General features: G+C 36.1%; 1 protein-coding gene and 2 non-coding genes across 3 annotated transcripts in view; 2 read left to right on the top strand and 1 right to left on the bottom strand.

Moving 5' to 3' along the window:
* The window catches only part of IL1RAPL1 (interleukin 1 receptor accessory protein like 1), a 1353569-nt gene that overhangs the window by 503364 nt on the left and 836611 nt on the right, over positions 1–13594 (bottom strand). The window lies entirely within an intron of this gene.
* Positions 7122–7201, top strand: LOC116646213. The gene has a single exon (XR_004302105.1). It is a non-coding gene; the product is annotated as a small nucleolar RNA U2-19 (small nucleolar RNA).
* On the top strand, positions 7381–7450 carry LOC116646212. The gene has a single exon (XR_004302104.1). It is a non-coding gene; the product is annotated as a small nucleolar RNA U2-30 (small nucleolar RNA).

Raw genomic sequence — 13594 nt, 5'->3', positions numbered from 1 at the left:
ATTATACACAAACAATGAATCATGGAACACTACATCAAAAACTAATGATGTAATGGATGGTGATTAACATAACATAATAAAATAAAATTAAAAAAAAATATGCCCACTATGAAAACAGGTATTGCTTCACATGACCAGCCCCTAAAAATAAGTGAAATGAGCCTAACTGGAACCACAGGAATGTACATATTAATATGATATAGATAAAGAGATAAAGATGAAAAAAATAAAATATATCAGTTCAAAATCTATACAGAAAAAAGTGATTAAGGAGTGAAGGGAATTGAGAAGTCTCTAAGTTTCAGTATAAAAAAAATATATTAGAATGATCAAGTTCTCCTTAAGTATAAAAAAATTATCTTACCTGTGATAATGAAAGATCTGCAATTATTTAAATGTCATTTTTCTAAACACCTCCGCATAAAATTATTATAAAATATATTTTAAGAATCATAACACATATGAATAATAAGCTCATATACATTAATGTATCTACAGTTGTCATAAACTTCATTTATATATAAAAGTAAATAAAGAAGGAAGCAAAATCATTTGTGAAATGGAATGGCACAGAGCCCTACAGAGTTTCCACAATTGCTACTGTAAAAATACATTAAATTATTACACAAGATGATCATATCCTGGGCGATATGTTTAATAAGGAATGAAAAAGAGAAAAAAGAAAAAAAAAAACTGCTGAACATTACAAGATAAGGGAAATCTCTTTTAAAAATACAAACAGTCAGGGCGCCTGGGTGGCTCAGTTGCTTGAGTGTCAGACTCTTGGTTTCAGCTCAGGTCACAATCTCACAGTCATGAGATGGAGCCCTGCATTAGGCTCCCCGCTCAGTGGGGAGTCTGCTTCTCTCCTCCCTCTCCCTCTGACCCTCTCCTCCCCACCCCTCTCTCTCTCAAATAAATAAATACACCTTTAAAAAATACAAATAGTCAATATTCTCACTAAAAAACTCAACCCAATTAGTTATTAAATAATATAAAATTAAAAGAATATTGGGGGTTCACTTTGTCTTTATAAGTTTTGCCAAGATTAAAAAAAATGGTAATACCTAGTGTTGTAAATAGGTTTTCTCTTGCAAAATATGAAGGACTATAAATTGGCAAAGACTTTTTGGAAGACAGTTTGGAAATCTTATTTAAAAAATTAAATAGACATGACTTTTTATCCAGAAATTATGCTTTGAGAAATTATTTCTAAAGATATCACCTCAGGCACTTCCATGTTTTGTAGATAACAAGGTGAAAAGTGAGTAAACACTACACAAGAAAAGCACAAAAGAACTCCCCATTTGCATTCTGTTGCTTACATCTTCTCCAAGGGTTATTTTAATTTCACAAAATGAATGTATATATTTAAGTTTAAAACTGGCAAATGGAAGATATGAATACACATAAAACCGTGAGCTTAGAAAATTAGAAATTACTTACCTTACCTGATAGACAGTGTATTTTCACATGGTTACATACAGAGAGAAATAAAGTCTGAAATTTTACAAATAGATGTTATAGATAGATGTGTTCCCCCACCCAAATAACAATTTGGGGTAATTTTTTTGGAAGGAGGAGCGGTAGAGCAATAGTTTACCATATAAGCAAGACAATATATTCTGTCTTTAAATCTACTATTTCCTTACGATATATATAATGCAAATTATACATATAATTCTAATCTTGTTTTCTGCATCCAACTAATTTATTACACCCAAATTAAAGGAATATTGTAAATCTAGGATACATTATAAGGATAAGTTATCTTTACATACTTTTATAGTAGTTTGGTTGATTTAGACGTCCTGGTATCATGTGTATGTTTTTGCTGCCTTGTGTTTATATTTTTCTACATAAAGTTATCATATGCAATCTGCCACAAAAAAAATCACATCAAATGTGCAAATGATATGGCATGATATTCATCATAGCATTATTTAAAATACAAAATAGAAAAAGAAAGAAGGTATGTCATAGGAAATTGAATTAATTAAATAAATTATGGTATATACTTGAAAAGGATGATGTCTACTTATATTAATATGGAAATATGTCCACGTTATGTTATTAAAGCACACGAATGGATAAAAGAAAGCATATAAAATATTGTTAGCAAGATACATGGAAGGATATTTGTCTAAATGCAAATAGTAGTCACCTCTGTGGTGTGGGATTTTAGGTGATTTTTATTTTGTGCTTTAATCTATTCATTTTCAGTGGGTACTATCATCCCATGAGTGCAGAAATTAGTTCCTGAGGGGCAAACAAATCTTGGCTATTACAATAGTTTATGGCATTCTAAAAGCCACCATATATAAACAGATATACCACATATCTATGGTTTTAAAATCTCATGGGGGGGTTGGTTAAAATCTGAACCTTTCTAAAAAGGATGGGAAACACTTTGCTTTAAACTATGGCTTCCAGTATTTGAATTTTGTACATGCACAGTTTTGTTTAATCACACACGCATGCACACACACACACACACACACACACACACACACCAGAAGTATTTTCACTTTGAGAAACAAAGTATTTTTTTATTTTGAGAAAAAATAGAAGGCTTATTACATTTTTATGAATATTTTCACCATGAATGATAAAAGTAGGCAAAAATGTAGTATGGCTTAAAAAGGTAAGACCTAGTAATTGCAGGTAGATAAGGTATTTCTATGTCTTAGAATATTCATTAAAATCCTTTAAAAATCTATTTACATTGATCCAGATTCCTTTCCCGTAAACTTGAGGTCTAAATGATGTCCTAGAAAAACTGTACCAGACAGAATTAAACAGGCAAGGAAGAATTTATGAAAGGCAATTGCATTAGGGGAGAGAGACAGAACTCAACTCCACCAAAACAAAAGGTGAGAGAGATTTTAAGCACTGGGATGAGCTAGTAGAAAAGTACTGGAGGACATTGGGGGAGGGGAATGGTCAATGTGATTAGGCTATGTGCGTTTGCTAATTGACACACTTATCTATCAAAGTTAGACTCCTACTCCCACAAAGAGACTAGAAAGAGGGCACCTTAGTTTCCTTGATGATTACATATCAAAGAGAAGGCTCTCAAGTCTTTGAGAAAGACACGTCTGAGACGTAAAACTGGCAAGAGCCTGGGAGTTGATTTATACCTCAGAGGGGCAGGAAAGAATTGAAAACTTCAAATTTTCTAAAGTTAAAGCTCTAAGAACACGGAGGTGAGGGGCCTATAACGATGAAGAAATCTGTCTAAAGTTAACCAAGCTGAGGGAACATTAAGGCTGTCTTCATCAATAAGCATTCTGAAAAGTGCTTTCATTTATGAGGCCCCTAAGTTACCTTGTGGTTTTCTAAAATTACTTTTTATTGTTATCCTACAGCTAAAATTAATGCAACACCCCAGAGTGACTCCAAAAAGAGCAGTTAAGTTCTTGTTATATATATATAACCTGAGGGGTAAAAAACTCTATAATTTTTAAAAAGTGACAATGGATATTGGTGAATTAAAATTGGAAGTAAAATATTTTAAACCTTAAAAAATAGCATATGCACATTTAAGGGGGCTCCTTCTAATTTCCACGACTGACGACTTGTTGTGGTAGTTAGTATTCAGCATAATATTCCTTATTAGGAAGACTTAACTTTTCCTTTTCTTCTCTTTCCTTATCCACCAAACCCTGTGCTACTTTCTTTCTTTCTTTTTTTTTTGAAGAGGGAGAGAGAGTGTGGCGGGGGGTGGGTGCAGAGGGAAAGGGAGTGAGAATTTCAAGCAGGTTCCACACTGAGCAGGGAGCCCGACTTGGGGCTTGATCTCATGACCCTGAGATCATGACCTGAGCTGAAACCAAAAGTCGGATGCTTAACCGACTGAGCCACCCAGGTGCCCCAACTACTCTTTGTAATTAAGATAAAAGTAGCAAAAGTGGTGTAACATTTGTAGAAGAAAGAAAATTGCAGAGAATGTGAGTGTTTAAGAGATTTTCTCCTATTTGATCATCAAATGTGTAATTTATAATTTTATTAATGCTTTAGACATATGCTTACATGATGTGAAACAAAATATCAAAAGACAAGGAATGATATTTTCTTGATTGCAAGCAGATAACTGAATAATTGTGTGCTGGTAATTATGGGCTGGTATGTTCACCACTGAGAACCATGGGGAGTGTGAAGTACCTTTTTTTATGTGCGTCCTGCAGCAAAATTAAGTCTACTGGACAAAATAATCATTAGCATATCTTGAAAAATCTTGGGGTTCTATCTAGTTCTTAGCTCACTATAGATAGCTATTTATTTGCAATATTCTATATGCTTTTTTTTTATCAACATGGTCTTAAATTGAGAAAAGGAAAATGTGAATATTTTGAAGTTACAGTGGCGAAGCACATTCAGTCAGACTTCACACACTGTAAAATCTGAATACTCAAATGCAAAATTGCTGAAAACAGCATCTCAAGGCTTCAGGACAGTTCATTATGGTAGGTTCTGCTGCCAATGTGATCTTGAAGGCCACAGATAAAGTGCATTGTGGTATATTTTAAGACTGCATCATAACTAAGTGCTCCTGCTGTGTTTGTGGCTTCCAGAAAAGTTATTAACAGCACTCTGTCAGATAATTAGAAACATAGATCATGCAGATATTTCTTTTAATTTGCTAGAGTCCATACCCTAGTATAATTGTTCTATTTTCTTGATATTTGGGGATGGCATTTTTAGTATAAAATTTATATGTCTAACATCTTGTTAGTGAGCAAATCTACACATTTACCAAGAGTTTCCCCTCTGATCTCTTTCAAGCCTTAGCTGTCAAGAAATGAAATTATAGAGTATATACATATACATATACATACATGAGATGCAAATGTGGAAGGTATGAATTAGATATATATACAAATACACATTTTACTTATCATGTAGATACAGACTACACTATATATATATATACATACATATATATATATCTATGTGTGTGTGTATATATATATATACACATACAGAGAGACCAAGCGAGCAAGCATTCTGTAAGTCATACCATAAATTTAATATAGAAATCCAGACCAATCACCCTTCCATAAATTGTTCCTTTGGACATTAAATACACTTAAAGCCTAACAAAGATTTGTATGTCCTAGTAGAAAAGTCAATCTGTGGTTTCCTAAAATCACAGGTGTCTGAGGTTTCTGAGTACACATTATCTCCCCCCAAACAATGTTTTCCTTGATGGTTTCTGTCTGCTTGGAAACATATCTACCCCTAATGGAGAAGAGCAGTGCCTGCACTCCTTAAAGGCTGTCCACCTGGTAGGAGAATTATCATCTCATCAAATGTTCTCACCACTTTCGTCCTTTGCTACAGTGACTGCTCTCTAACATTTCTTATTTTTCGTATTTGAGACAAGGGCTGGGCATATGGGTGGTAAGGGAACCACAGGGAGTTTGTGGTATTTTCACTATTCCATGTTCGCAATATACCCAACTACAAATATTTGGAACAAAATGACTACATGTATCTCTCCCCAAGCCCTAGGCAAATATGCATTTAAAGATATGGCTTAAAAAACAGTCAAATCTTTACTTAGATGTTAAAAGACAAGTCTTTGTGTAAATAAATGACTGATATAAGGTTCATTTCCATTTCTGAGGAACATACAGACAACAGTTTTGAGCATTACAACACTAAAGTGGAGTCTAGGGATGTGTTTGGGATTCTTTGATAAATAGTCTGATTAGGTCCAAGGAGGTTAGATTTGGAGAAACAAGAAAGTAACTCAACTGATAGCTGAAGAAGAGAAAAGAGGTTCATTTTTCTTCATCTCTCTTCCCTGGCTTCCTTTGCTTTTTATTTTCAGAAGTGCTATCATTGAAAATGCCTCCAGGGTGTAAAAGGAATAGAGGAAAAGGAAGGGATTGGGTAGAAATTCCAGATACCAGTGAACTTTGAGGCAAAGAGACAGAAAGAACAGATGGAAATACCAAGATACAGAAGGAGGGAAGGAAGTTAACAAAGTTCTTCTCAAGTGGTTATTTGTAAGCACTGCTTGTATTTTAAAATGAAAATGTTATATTGTCAAGATTCTATCGCTTTTGAAATTCATTCAGTGGCTGTGAATTCAGGGCCTGCCGTGTGTCAGGCTCTGCGGATCCTGTCCTCAGGTCCACAGAGGCACACAGACTCTACGTCCTTGCTACTCGGCACACGCTTTGGGGACTGCAGCACTGGCATCACCCTGACTCAGAATTTGCATTTTTACAAGATCTCCTTTTAATTCCTATGCACACCGAACATCTGAGAAACACTACTTTAAATATATGACTATAAAAGTGTGTGAAACAGACGTGCCTTGACACTATGAGAACACAAAAAGGGGAGCCACTTATTTTGAGGACTAAAGAAAGACTTCACCTGGAAGGTATACATTAGACCTGAAGAATGCACTGAAGTTGATCAAGTGAATGTCTATGGTGAGGGTGGACAGCGATCTGGGCAGAAGGAATACTCCTTGGTGTATGATCAAGAAAATTGAGTTTGGCTGGACGATAAAGTAGAATACAGCAAACAGATGGATGATGGTGGGGGGAGGAGTGTGAGGTAAGCGAGGACTAATGATTGCTGGGTTGACAAAAACCAACTAAGGATTTGGGACTTTATCCTTTGAGTAATGTGGAGTGAGTTACTGATGGTTTTTAAGCATCTGGTTTTCACAATGTGGAGAATAGTTTTGAGGCAGGAGAGGTGGCAGCAGAAAGATGCCCTGATGTTAGTACATAGGACCCAGTTTCTTCAGGCCTGGGCTTGTGTAAATTGTATCTTAACTATTGCTTTGTTTCAGAAATACAGAAGAAATCAGTATAGTCCTTAAAGAGTCTTAGATTATTTTTACTCATTTTCGTGGTCTAGAATGGAAATATTTTCCTTTCAACAAAGCAAAAATCAGTAGTTGTTTGTGTGATCATTTTTCTAGTCTGTTTGGCCTGGAGAGAGGCCACTATTTGCTCTTCTATGCTCAGCTTCAAGGCAGCAAGAGATGAAAGTCATAGCTACATAGAGGACATAGTGGAACTTCTAAATGAATTTAGTTTAGTCTTTCAGATTTAAAATGTTTAATTCTCTGAGATCTGTTTCTTACCAACGTAGATCAATGATGAAAATAGCCAAATCTGAGCATCAAAACACCTGCCAGGCTACCTGATGCATGATCTTCATCGTTCTGAGAAGTAAAAGTAATTTAAAACAATAAAGGCTTATGTCTGGGATTCTGAATGCATGAGTGTGAGTGTGAGTGTGTATGTGTATGCATGTGTATTTATAAAATTGACAGTGGATAACTGAGGACTTGTTGATGGACAAATGAGATGGGAGGATATGTGTGTGTATGATAGACTAATCAGTTCTGAGCAGTGATAAAAAGGTTTCACTATAGACCTTTATAACTATGAAGATTTCTACACTTGAACTGAACTCAGAATAAAATAAAATATTTAAGATCATTTTCAATACAATTTTCACAATATTTTATGTAATCCCTGCTGCAAACCTTTAAACTCAGCTTGAATCATCTACAAACACATACTTCCCAGAGCATAAAACTGTCACAAACTCCAAGGCCTACTTAAAGCCTGCCCTGAGGGAAGTGAGCACTACTACCAATACTCAGACACACCACAACCTCCAATAAATTTTACTTCGTTCTAGACTTGAATTTCTAGGAAAGGACCTTATTTTTGTACCTTAGTCCTTTCCCTATTAATTCTTTGTTGACCTCTTGGATCTCTGATCCCAGTTCACACCTATCAACATATATTTTAGACAAGAAAACTCAGGCTCCGCTCAGGCTCCATGGAGCCCAACCACCATAGGGAGCAAGTGAGTCAAGGCAGTGATAACATCTCCATGTTCCATACAAATGGGAAATATGAGGAAACGTTTCTTACATTTTAGTAATCCTGATTCTTCATACAAGGGCAATGATATGCAAATTCTTTATTTATTTTGTTATAAAAGAGTATTTTTTAAGAGTAGTTTTAGGTTCACAACAAAACTGAGGGGAAGGTACAGAGATTCCCTATATCTCCCTCCCCACTACATGCACAGACTACCCCCCCCACCATCATCAACATCCCCCACAAGAGTTGCATACTTGTTACAGTTGATGAATCTACACTGACACATCACAATCACCCAAAGTCCATAGTGTACCTTAGGGTTCACTTGGTGTTAATACATTCTGAGTTTGGAAAATGTATGACATAGTATCATGCAGAGTATATTCACTGCCCTAAAACTCCTGTGCTCTGTCTATTCATCTCTCATTCCCCCACCCTTAATCCTGGCAACCACTGTTTTTTTCTGTCTTCATAGTTTTGCCTTTTCCAAAATGTCATATAGATGGAATCATACAGTATTTAGCCTTTTCAGACTGGCTTCTTTCACTTACTGATATGCATTTCAGTTTCCTCCATGTCTTTTTGTGGCTTGATAGATCATTTCTTTCTAGAACTGAATAATATTCCATTGTCTGACTGTACCACAGTTTATTTATCCATTCACCTACTGAAGGATGTCTTGGTTGCTTCTGATTTTTGGCAATTATGAATAAGGCTGGTATAATATCTGTGTACAGGTTTTTATGCGGACAAAAGTTTTCAACTCCTCTGGGTAAATACCAGGGAGCACAACTGCTGGGTCATATGGTAAAAGTATGTTTAGTTTTGTAAGAAATCATCAATTGTCTTCCAAAGTGGCTCTACCATTTTGCATTTGATCCTACCAGCAATCAGTGAGAATTCCAGCGCCTCCACACCCTCGCCAGCACCTGGTGTTAGTGTTCCAGATTTTGGCCATTCTGATAAATATGTAGTGGTATCTCACTATCCTTTTTAATTTGCATTTCTCTGATGACTTTTATGTGGTACATCTTTTCATATGCTTATTTGCCATCTGTACATCTTCTCTGGTGAGATGTCTATTAAAATCTTGGGCCCATTTTTAATCAGGTTGTTTGTTTTCTTATTGTTTAGTTTTAGGAGTTCTTTGTATATTTCAGATAACATTTCTTTGTTAGATACATATTTTGCAAATATTTTCCCCGAATTTATGACTTGTCCTCTTATTCTTTTGACATTACTCTTCTCAGAGGAGAATTTTTAGTTTTGATGATGTCTAGCTTATCAATTCTTTGTTTTCATGGATCATACCTTTGGTGTTTTAGCTGAAAAGTCATCACCAAATCCAAGGTCATCTAGGTTTTCTCCAATGTTATTCTCTAGGAGTTTTACAGTTTTGCATTTTATATATATGCTTGTGATACATTTTGAGTTAATTTTTGTGAAGGATTTAAGTTTTATGTGTAGATTCATCTTTGCCTGTGGATGTCTAGTTGTTCCAACACCATCTGTTGGAAGGACTAACTTTATTCCATTGTATAGGCTTTTGTTCCTTTGTCAAAGATCAGTTGACTCTATTTATCTGGGTCTATTTCTGGGATCTCTATTCTGTTCCATTCATCTATTTGTTCTTTCACCAGTGTCTTGATTACTGTAGTTTATAGTAAATACTGAAGTCCTATAGTATCAGTCCTTTAGTTTTGTTCTTCCTCTTCAATATTATGTTGGCTCTTTTAATCCTGTTTTTTTTTTTTTTTTAAGTTTCCCAAAACCCAGTTGTCAAAGATGCCATCCTGTCCTCTTATATCAAATACAAATTTTATTTTAGGAACTCAGATAAGTTTAAAGATAGACACAAAAGAGTTTTCCCAATTGATGTTTTCCAAAATTACATGTGAATTCAATTTTGAGTACACTAATGTTCCTAGTTCTCTGTAGTTTTACTTAGATTAAACTGCTAGAAGAGTATGGCAGGACAAAGAATATATACACATATGTAATCAATCCTACTGCTGGAGCACACAAAGTCATACTGAGATACTGAGTTTGGCTATTTGTTTTGAGTTTTTAAGAAAGAGAGCATGGTTTCATTGTCATCTCAATCGTTATCTTTAATAACCACAGCTAACATAAAAAATAGTGGCTATGTAGGTCTTTTAAATACCTTACACATATTAATTGGTTTAATCTTCACAATGATCCTATGATGAAGATATGATTGCCCTCACTTTTCAGATTAAGAAACAAAGTCAAAGCATAGTTAAATAATTTCCCCAAGGTCACATAGCTATTAGGTAGCAGAGCTGTTATTGATCAGCCTTGAAAATGTGAGTGACTAATTCAGAGTGGAAAGGTTTAGGAGATTTTTAAAATCAAGGAGGTTTGGGTCCAAAACTGGACTTTAAGGATTAAAGTACAAACTCTTGGGCATAGTGATTAAATTCTGTTAACTTCAATTTGTTCATCCATAAAGTAGAAACCATATCCCCCACTAATAGGTTCCTGGGAAGATGAAAAGAGGTAAGGATGTGAATATGCTTACCATTGGTCCAGAGGCACAGAATGGACTCAAGAGAGTTTAACTGCTTTACATTTCCAATAAAATCTCTGTTGGTTGTAGCAATCAGCATTGCTACATAAACTATGCTCTCTAGATGAACTTAGTTCAATTCTTTACATGTCAAATAGGTAACAATATTTTCAGTAAAATTTTCAACCATGTATTATGTACACTCTGGTTCATTAGACTGAATGTACTGAATCACAAGATAATCATCAGGAAAAACAATGGTGGTTGTGAACAGTAGAAATAAATATAAATGTAGCTGGTTAAGGGAAGGAGAGGTGAATGCCTGTTGGATTCAGTAATTGTCCTTAACTCTAGAAGGCTAAATCATACTAGTGGGGATGGCTGACTGTAACTCAGGGATGCTCTTAAGGACTAAAGTGGCAGGCATTTTCCACCTACCGCTCATATATTAAGGGCTGCCATAATCTCATTCATGGCGGAACGAAGCCTGGAAATCTGGGCCTATAAAGATGACAATATTAAGTTGACCCATTCCCACACAAAGCAGTGGGCCCCGCTTCTGACCTGACTGGTTGAGTTTTTTGGTTTTTATTCTCTGCATCCAGAACCTTCCCTGTTAACTGTCATTTTCTTTTGTCCAGTTCCCCTGGGTGCTGCTATTGCCAGTGCACCACAGCCAAACTCAGATTTTCTAGTTTTCTGTGTTCTTCTTTCTTCTGTGTCCCACAACTTCTCTCATATGTATTCGTTGAGTTGATTGTTTTTGGAAAGTGGAAAATCACTGTATGTCCCCTCTCCCTTGTTCCAGCAGTTTTAAGCCCCCTATCTCCCTGGGTTAAAGGAACAGTTTGAAGGAATGAAAAGAGGTTGGGCCAGTTACTGGGAGACATGGGCTTTATGACTTACAGCCCCAGTTGTACGTCTTACTACCAGTGTGACAAAGTTACTTACCCTCTGAGGAGTTCAAATTCCTTGTATATAAAATGGGAGAATAATTGTACCTGTGTCACTGGATGGTTGTAAGGATTATTTAAACGAGTTGACTGATGTAAGGTGCTTAGAACAGGGCCTGGCACTCAGAAAGCTACTATTATTATTAGTGCAATTCTTTTTCAAAATCTTCACATCCTGACTAAATGAAACTCTTCTCATGCACATCTCATTCATTAGAGAGTCCTCACTGGTTTTTTATTCCCATACCCCTTACAATGTTGAACTTTACCCAAGCTCTGTGATCCTAGAAAACAGCAAAATTTAGGAAACTCCCCCCCTCCTTTATTGTTCCAGGCAACAGCTTACTGTAAAAAATCCACCCTTCGCCTTATAATTTGGATAAAACTCATGGATGTTGCTTTGTTTACCTATGACAAGGCCAGACACAGACCCTCCAAATTCCTGTTTTTGCTTCATAAATGATTAGCTGAACTGCTGTCCCCACTGATCAGCCAGAACAAAATGCTTATTAGCCATAATTTCGGTAAGATTCTCTTCTTCCTTCAGGCCCCCAACTTTGACCTACCCTCATCCTGAGCCAGCATATAGCCATTCCTTAATAGGCTTTCCACAGAAGAGGCTGGCCTCAGGGTAGAACTTTCTCTGATGTGCTGTCCCATCATGCCACTCCTGTTCACCATTTCCCCACACCCTGTTCTTGCTAGCTTTGTTTTCTTCTCCCTATAAAAGAAAAACTCTTTTGCCTAAATCCTGAGATGTTTGCAGATCTTATACTCAGAATGGTCTCCCTATTGCAATAGTCCTCCTCCTATAGCAATAGTCCCCCTCTTTGCAATAATCCATCTAAATAAAGTCCTTAAAAGTTTAGTTTAAAAAAAATTTTTTGACACCTCCATGTCTAAATTCCTGCTCTCCTTGAAGGAGGACTTCAAATTCCATGTGTGCAGGAAACTTTCCATGACCATCCCAGAATTCCCACCGCCATTTATGACCCATCTCTTTTATACTGAACTTTTTATTTTACATTCTATTATGTGCATAATTTATCTCTTCTGCTTGATGATAACTGCCCCAGGAGATCTCTGCCTAACTCATTCTTTGATTTATCACAGTGCTTAGCATATTACACAAATAAGAACTTGGTTTTTATAAAGTGAATGAAGAATGGACTTGGTACATCTACAGAATCTATCAAATGGCAGTAGATGGTAAAATGCAGCAACAAACAGGGGACTCTAAGCTATTATGTCATCTATGATACAGTTAAAATCAGGCAAAATACACAAAGTGTAAGGAATGATGCACACAGTAGGCATTTAATAAGTGCTAGTTTTCGTCATCATCATCATCATTAGAATCCTCTTTTCATCCGCATTAAAGAGATGTTCTCTGAATAGACAGCACCCAACTTACATAATTATTATGGATGAAATTGACTAGGGAATGTTAATTGCTTTTTTTCTTCCTTATATAATATATATATAATATTTTTTGAAATACAATTTTACTATGGTTTGTATCACACTAATGAAAACTGACTGTGCCAGTTGTGGTGTCAAACAGCCCCTCGATACAAGGATAGACGTGTAGCTAACTTATTGCTGCTTTTTCATTTTGTTGTTCCTTTATATGCCAGAGGGAGGAAACAAGATTTTCTTGAGAGTCTATTGCATGCTATGTCCTGTACTAGAGGTCCCTAAATATAATTCAACTCTCAATACAATTTTACGTGGACCAAAGAAAGTCACTCCAAGAAGTTAACTTGCCCCTGGTATCATTTTAGGGGGAAAAAATCCTGGTTTAGATTAGTACCTGCACATTTAATAAGTGTTTCTTGAAAGAATGGATAATGGTTTATTGGCTTTTGGAGATTTCTGCTCTTTCAAGAAGGGCTGGCTGCCCTCCCCCACACTATGAAGAGATATGCCATTCAGAAAACTTGCTAAAATCAGAAGAGTGTTTTTTTTTAAAATTTTATTTATTTATTCATGAGACAGAGAGAGAGAGAGAGAGAGAGAGAGAGAGAGAGGCAGAGGGAGAAGCAGGCTCCCCGCTGAGCAGGGAGCCCGATGCGGGACTCGATCCCAGGACTCTGGGATCATGACCTGAGCCGAAGGCAGACGCTTAGCCGTCTGAGCCACCCAGGCGCCCAGAAGAGTGTTTTAAGTTTTAATATTTTATTGCATTAGAAAGTTTTTTTTAAAGATTTTTTTTTGAGGAAGGGGCACAAATTTTTATT

This window comes from Phoca vitulina, unplaced genomic scaffold (genome assembly GCF_004348235.1).
Source record: "Phoca vitulina isolate PV1807 unplaced genomic scaffold, GSC_HSeal_1.0 scaffold35, whole genome shotgun sequence".
Lineage (NCBI taxonomy): Eukaryota > Metazoa > Chordata > Mammalia > Carnivora > Phocidae > Phoca > Phoca vitulina.
The sequence above is the reverse complement of the archived record's forward strand: the minus strand, read 5'-3'. Positions and strand labels throughout refer to the sequence as shown.